This window comes from Nerophis ophidion, unplaced genomic scaffold (genome assembly GCF_033978795.1).
Source record: "Nerophis ophidion isolate RoL-2023_Sa unplaced genomic scaffold, RoL_Noph_v1.0 HiC_scaffold_369, whole genome shotgun sequence".
Lineage (NCBI taxonomy): Eukaryota > Metazoa > Chordata > Actinopteri > Syngnathiformes > Syngnathidae > Nerophis > Nerophis ophidion.
In genome coordinates this window covers 20,001-27,500 of record NW_026907287.1, presented here as the reverse complement: position 1 = coordinate 27,500, position 7,500 = coordinate 20,001, and positions in this window count along the sequence as shown.

Genomic DNA, 7,500 nt, shown 5'->3' with positions numbered 1-7,500 from the left:
AGGCGGCCACGCATGTCCGCGTGAGCCCCTGTCGCTCAGAGCCTGGAAGAACCATTCGAAAAAAGAACCATCGAAAAGAGGGGGAAAATCCAACTTTTGAGTCCCAAAATAGCTCACTTTGACTCGGACACATTTCCTGCCAATTCGGCCTGTCTAAGCCTGGCGCACCTACTAACGTGATGGGGGTGTTTTGGTAGACCTGGTAAAAACAGGGAAAATCGAAAGAGGCTTAAAGTAGGCTAGAACTCAAGCCTCTCTCGTTGTTGGACTTAGAAAAAATCCGGCTCGAAAAATAAATCCCATTGAAATGCATTGGGCTTGGCGCTGGGATTTTTTTCTAAGTATGTGAACGAAAGAGGCTAAGGAGGCTGGAAGTTAGGCCTCTCTCGTTGTTGGACTTAGAAAAAATCCACTTTTTTTGGCTGGGATTTTTTCTAAGTGTCACATGGAAGAGGCTAAACAGGCTGGAGGCCAGGCCTCTCTCGTTGTTGGACTTAGAAAAAATCCCAAAAGTGGACACTCTGACAAAATCACGCATGTTGACACTTAGGCAAAAAATCCAACTTTTGCTCCACGGAAGAAAGAGGCTAAGGAGGCTGGAACTTAGGCCTCTCTCGTTGTTGGACTTTGAAAAAATCCACTTTTTTTGCACGGGATTTTTTCCAAGTGTCTCATGGAAGAGGCTAGACAGGCTGGAGGCCAGGCCTCTCTCGTTGTTGGACTTAGAAAAAATCCCAAAAGTGGACACTCTGACAAAATCACGCATGTTGACACTTTGGCAAAAAAGCCAACTTTTTTGGACTTGGCCCGGCTTTTCTTCCATTTGTGCCCCACTTGGGCTGGTTCACTCCTGGGTATCTTTTGGTCATTCCCGGGGGCCCCGGAGCTCGCGCAGCTCGCTGCGGGACTTCTGGAACTCCATCCTGGGTAGGATTTTTAAACAATTTCGGACCTTTTTCCAACTTTTTCTCAAATTGTCCCCCACTTTGGCTGGTTCACTCCTGGGTATCTTTTGGTCATTCCCGGGGGTCCCGGAGCTCGCGCAGCTCGCTGCGGGACTTCTGGAACTCCATCCTGGGTAGGATTTTTAAACAATTTCGGCCCTTTTTCCAACTTTTTCTCAAATTGTCCCCCACTTTGGCTGGTTCACTCCTGGGTATCTTTTGGTCATTCCCGGGGGCCCCGGAGCTCGCGCAGCTCGCTGCGGGACTTCTGGAACTCCATCCTGGGTAGGATTTTTAATCAATTTCGGACCTTTTTCCAACTTTTTCTCAAATTGTCCCCCACTTTCGCTGGTTCACTTCTGGGTGCCTTTTGGTCATTCCCGGGGGTCCCGGAGCTCGCGCAGCTCGCTGCGGGACTTCTGGAACTCCATCCTGGGTAGGATTTTTAAACAATTTCGGACCTTTTTCCAACTTTTTCTCAAATTGTCCCCCACTTTTGATGGTTCACTTCTGGGTGCCTTTTGGTCATTCCCGGTGTTCCCGCGGCTCGCGCAGCTCGCTGCGGGGCTTCTGGAACTCCATCCTGGGTAGGATTTTTACTCAATTTCGGACCTTTTTCCAACTTTTTCTCAAATTGTCCCCCACTTTTGATGGTTCACTTCTGGGTGCCTTTTGGTCATTCCCGGTGTTCCCGCGGCTCGCGCAGCTCGCTGCGGGGCTTCTGGAACTCCATCCTGGGTAGGATTTTTAATCAATTTCGGACCTTTTTCCAACTTTTTCTCAAATTGTCCCCCACTTTCGCTGGTTCGCTTCTGGGTGCCTTTTGGTCATTCCCGGTGTTCCTGCGGCTCGTGCAGCTCGCTGCGGGACTTGTGGAACTCTACCCTGGGTGGGATCATATGATTTTCAACCCATTTTGGACCTTTTTCCGACTTTCCCTCCATTTCCCTCCCACTTTCGATGGTCCACTCCTGGGTGTCTTTTGGTCATTCCCGGGACCCGGGAAGCCTCGGGCCTGCGGCGGGACTTGTGGATCTCCATGCTGGGCATGATTTTATGAGTTTTCTGGACTTTCTCTTCCCCGGGACCCGGGAGGCAGGCGGCTGGACGTTATGCCCCCTAAAATCCCTCCCTTTGCTCGTAAGGCCAATTTTCCTCCGGATTTACTCTCTATAGACCCCAAGGAAAAAAATACCCGACCGGCGTCCATTTTTGACATCGGTCTCCGATCTAGGGCACGCGGGCCGAAAGCGGTACGCCGGTTCCGAAATCCGGCCCCCGCATTTTTTGGGTATTTTTTGAAAAAAATGGCATTTTTGGGACCGGGGGGACTTGCTGGACTCAGTCCCGGGTGCGGATTTTGAAAACGTTGAGGACTTTTGGATTTTCCCCCAGCTTTTCTCCCCCACTTGCAGTTTGACTTTGCGGGGTGCGTTACGGCTGTGCCGGGCGTCCCTGGACTCGGGTGGCCAGCTGCGGGGCTGGTGGGGGACTGATTTTTGAACACTTTGAGGACTTTTGGCTACTATGCCAGCTTTTCTCCCCCACTTGCAGTGTGACTTTGCGGGCCTTGTTACGGAGGTGCCGGGCTTCCCTGGACTCGGGTGGCCAGCTGCGGGACTCGTGGGACTGATTTTGGAACACTTTGAGGACATTTAACTTCTTTCCCAGCTTTTTTCCCCTCCACTTCCAGTTTGACTTTGCGGGGTGCGTTATGGACGTGCTGGGCATCCCGGAACTCGGGCGGCCGGCTGCGGGACATTTTGCCCTCCTCCAAACCCCAGCCCTCTTTGTTTATCATGCCTATTTTCTGCTGGACACACACCCTCTCTTTTGAGCTGCCTCTTTTTTTAAATTTGGATATGATTTATTGATGAATGGATTTGTTTTCCCCTTTTTAAATGATGGTTGGTGTCTATCTTTTTAATACTTGCTTCTGGCTGCAGCCGAGACTTACAGTGTGATGCATCCAACCCCAACCCTGGTTTTTGTTTCCCTTAAAAACTTGGGGAAATGGACAGCTTTTTGGGGGGGCACTTCCAGCAAATGGAGGGACCTATTTGGAATTCCCCACTCGGGTGGAGATCCACGGCGAGCCGGCCTTCCTAAAGGGACAGCAACATGGACACTCTGCCATCATTGCAGCTTCTTTTTTTTTGGGGGGCACTCTGTCATATTTCCAGCTTTTTTTCGTGCTGACTTCCAGCAAATAGAGGGACCTGTTTTGAATTCCCTACCCGGGTGTAGATCCACGGCAAGCCGGCCTTCTTCAAGGGACAGGCACCCCCCTGTCCCTTGACACCTGCTTCCCTCCTCGGCGTCACCGAAATCCCACAAAATGACTCAAAATAGGGCCCCAAATGACATCACTCGGTCCGGTTCTTTGGGTCTCACTCGGGGGCTTCTTTGACTCTGGAAGGCATGGTGAACCAAAAGTAGACACTTGGAAAAAATCCCCACTTTACAAGTTGACACTTTGAAAAAAAATCCCGACTATATAAGTTGACACTTGGAAAAAATCCCCACTTTATAAGTTGACACTTGGAAAAAATCCCGACTTTATAAGTTGACACTTAGAAAAAATCCCCACTTTATAAGTTGACACTTAGAAAAAATCCCGACTTTATAAGTTGACACTTAGAAAAAATCCCCACTTTATTTTGGAAGGGTTGGTACACCAAAAGTGGACACTTAGAAAAAATCCCCACTTTATTTTGGAAAGGTTGGTACACCAAAAGTGGACACTTAGAAAAAATCCCCACTTTATTTTGGAAAGGTTGGTACACCAAAAGTGGACACTTAGAAAAAATCCCGACTTTGACTTTCGCAGGTCTATTACACTAAAAGTTGACACTCTGTCATATTTCCAGCTTTTTTTTGTGCTGACTTCCAGCAGATAGAGGGACCTATTTTGAATTCCCTACCCTGGTGCAGAACCACGGCAAGCCGGCCTTCCTAAAGGCACAGGCACATGGACACTCTGCCATAAGTGCAGCTTTTTCTTCTAAGGGTGCAGCGGCGGCGGAAGTCCACCGGAGGGCTCCAAATCCCCGCTTTCCTTTTTAGGCTTAAAGTGGCTTTTCCCTCCTTAAAAACTTGGGGAAATGGACAGCTTTTTGGGGGGGCACTTCCAGCAAATAGAGGGACCTATTTGGAATTCCCCACCCGGGTGGAGATCCACGGCAAGCCGGCCTTCTTAAAGGGACAGGCACATGGACACTCTGCCATCATTGCAGCTTCTTCTTTTTTTTTTTCCCCTGTCATATTTCCAGCTTTTTTGTGCTGACTTCCAGCAAATAGAGGGACCTATTTTGAATTCCCTACCCGGGTGTAGATCCACGGCAAGCCGGCCTTCTTAAAGGGACAGGCACCCTCCCTCCCGGAACACCTGCTTCCCTCCTCGGCGTCACCGAAATCCCACAAAATGACTCAAAATAGGGCCCCAAATGACATCACTCGGTCCGGTTTTTTGGGTCTCACTCGGGGGCTTCTTTGACTCTGGAAGGCATGGTGAACCAAAAGTGGACACTTGGAAAAAAATCCCCACTTTATAAGTTGACACTTAGAAAAAAATCCCGACTATATAAGTTGACACTTAGAAAAAATCCCGACTATATAAGTTGACACTTAGAAAAAATCCCCACTTTATTTTGGAAGTGTTGGTACACCAAAAGTTGACACTTAGAAAAAATCCCGACTTTATTTTGGAAGGGTTGGTACACCAAAAGTTGACACTTAGAAAAAATCCCGACTTTATTTTGGAAGGGTTGGTACACCAAAAGTTGACACTTAGAAAAAATCCCAACTTTTACACTTAGAAAAAATCCAGCTTTTTGTTGCTGACTTCCATTAAATAGAGGGACTTTTTCCATGTTTCTTAACCGGGTGTCGATCCAAGGCGGGTGGGCCTTCTGGAAGCGACACCCTCCTAGATACTCTGTCATATTTGCAGCTTTTTGTTGCTGACTTCCATTAAATAGAGGGACTTTTTTCATTTTTCTTAACCGGGTGTCGATCCAAGGCAGGTGGGCCTTCTGGAAGCGACACCCTCCTTGACACTTAGAAAAAAATCCAGCTTTTTGTTGCCGACTTCCATTAAATAGAGGGACTTTTTTCATTTTTCTTAACCGGGTGTCGATCCAAGGCAGGTGGGCCTTCTGGAAGCGACACCCTCCTTGACACTTAGAAAAAATCCAGCTTTTTGTTGCTGACTTCCATTAAATAGAGGGACTTTTTCCATGTTTCTTAGCCGGGTGTCGATCCAAGGCAGGTGGGCCTTCTGGAAGCAACACCCTCCTTGACACTTAGAAAAAATCCAGCTTTTTGTTGCTGACTTCCATCAAATAGAGGGACTTTTTTCATTTTTCTTAACCGGGTGGTGATCCAAGGCGGGTGGGCCTTCTGGAAGCGACACCCTCCTTGACACTTAGAAAAAATCCAGCTTTTTGTTGCTGACTTCCATCAAATAGAGGGACTTTTTCCATGTTTCTTAGCCGGGTGTCGATCCAAGGCAGGTGGGCCTTCTGGAAGCAACACCCTCCTTGACACTTAGAAAAAATCCAGCTTTTTGTTGCTGACTTCCATCAAATAGAGGGACTTTTTTCATTTTTCTTAACCGGGTGTCGATCCAAGGCAGGTGGGCCTTCTGGAAGCGACACCCTCCTTGACACTTAGAAAAATTCCAGCTTTTTGTTGCTGACTTCCATCAAATAGAGGGACTTTTTTCATTTTTCTTAACCGGGTGTCGATCCAAGGCAGGTGGGCCTTCTGGAAGCGACACCCTCCTTGACACTTAGAAAAAATCCAGCTTTTTGTTGCTGACTTCCATCAAATAGAGCGACTTTTTTCATTTTTCTTAACCGGGTGTCGATCCAAGGCAGGTGGGCCTTCTGGAAGCGACACCCTCCTTGACACTTAGAAAAAATCCAGCTTTTTGTTGCTGACTTCCATCAAATAGAGCGACTTTTTTCATTTTTCTTAACCGGGTGTCGATCCAAGGCGGGTGGGCCTTCTGGAAGCGACCCTCTCCTTGACACTTAGAAAAAATCCAGCTTTTTGTTGCTGACTTCCATTAACTAGAGGGACTTTTTTCATTTTTCTTAACCGGGTGGTGATCCAAGGCGGGTGGGCCTTCTGGAAGCGACACCCTCCTTGACACTTAGAAAAAATCCAGCTTTTTGTTGCTGACTTCCATCAAATAGAGGGACTTTTTCCATGTTTCTTAGCCGGGTGTCGATCCAAGGCAGGTGGGCCTTCTGGAAGCGACACCCTCCTTGACACTTAGAAAAAATCCAGCTTTTTGTAGCTGACTTCCATCAAATAGAGGGACTTTTTCCATGTTTCTTAACCGGGTGTCGATCCAAGGCAGGTGGGCCTTCTGGAAGCGACCCTCTCCTTGACACTTAGAAAAAATCCAGCTTTTTGTTGCTGACTTCCATCAAATAGAGGGACTTTTTCCATGTTTCTTAACCGGGTGTCGATCCAAGGCAGGTGGGCCTTCTGGAAGCGACACCCTCCTTGACACTTAGAAAAAATCCAGCTTTTTGTTGCTGACTTCCATCAAATAGAGGGACTTTTTTCATTTTTCTTAACCGGGTGGTGATCCAAGGCGGGTGGGCCTTCTGGAAGCGACACCCTCCTTGACACTTAGAAAAAATCCAGCTTTTTGTTGCTGACTTCCATCAAATAGAGGGACCTATTTGGAATTCCCCACCCGGGTGGAGATCCACGGCAAGCCGGCTTTCCTAAAGGGACAGGCACATGGACACTATTCGCAGCTTCTTTTTTTTTGGCACTGACTTCCAGCTAAGGGTGCAGCGGCGGCGGAAGTCCACCGGAGGGCTCCAAATCCCCGCTTTCCTTTTTAGGCTTAAAGTTGCCTTTCCCTCTTTAGAGCCTTGGGCAAATGTACAGCTCTATTTTGTGCTGACTTCCAGCAAAAAGAGGGACATACTTCCAGCAAAAAGAGGGACATATTTTGAAATCCCCACCCGGGGGGAGATCCACGGCAAGCCGGCCTTCTTAAAGGGACAGGCACCCCCCTCCCGGAACACCTGCTTCGCTCCTCGGCGTCACCGAAATCCCACAAAATGACTCAAAATAGGGCCCCAAATGACATCACTCGGCCCGGTTGTTTAGGTCTCACTCTGGGGCTTCTATGACCCTGGAGGGCATGGTACAGCAAAAGTGGACACTTAGAAAAAATCCCGACTTTTAAAAGTTGACACTTAGAAAAAATCCCGACTTTTAAAAGTTGACACTTAGAAAAAATCCCGACTTTATTTTGGAAGGGTTGGTACGCGAAAAGTTGACACTTAGAAAAAATCCCGACTTTGTTTTGGAAGGGTTGGTACTCCAAAAGTTGACACTTAGAAAAAATCCCGACTTTGTTTTGGAAGGGTTGGTACTCCAAAAGTTGACACTTAGAAAAAATCCCGACTTTGTTTTGGAAGGGTTGGTACTCCAAAAGTTGACACTTAGAAAAAATCCCGACTTTGTTTTGGAAGGGTTGGTACTCCAAAAGTTGACACTTAGAAAAAATCCCGACTTTGTTTTG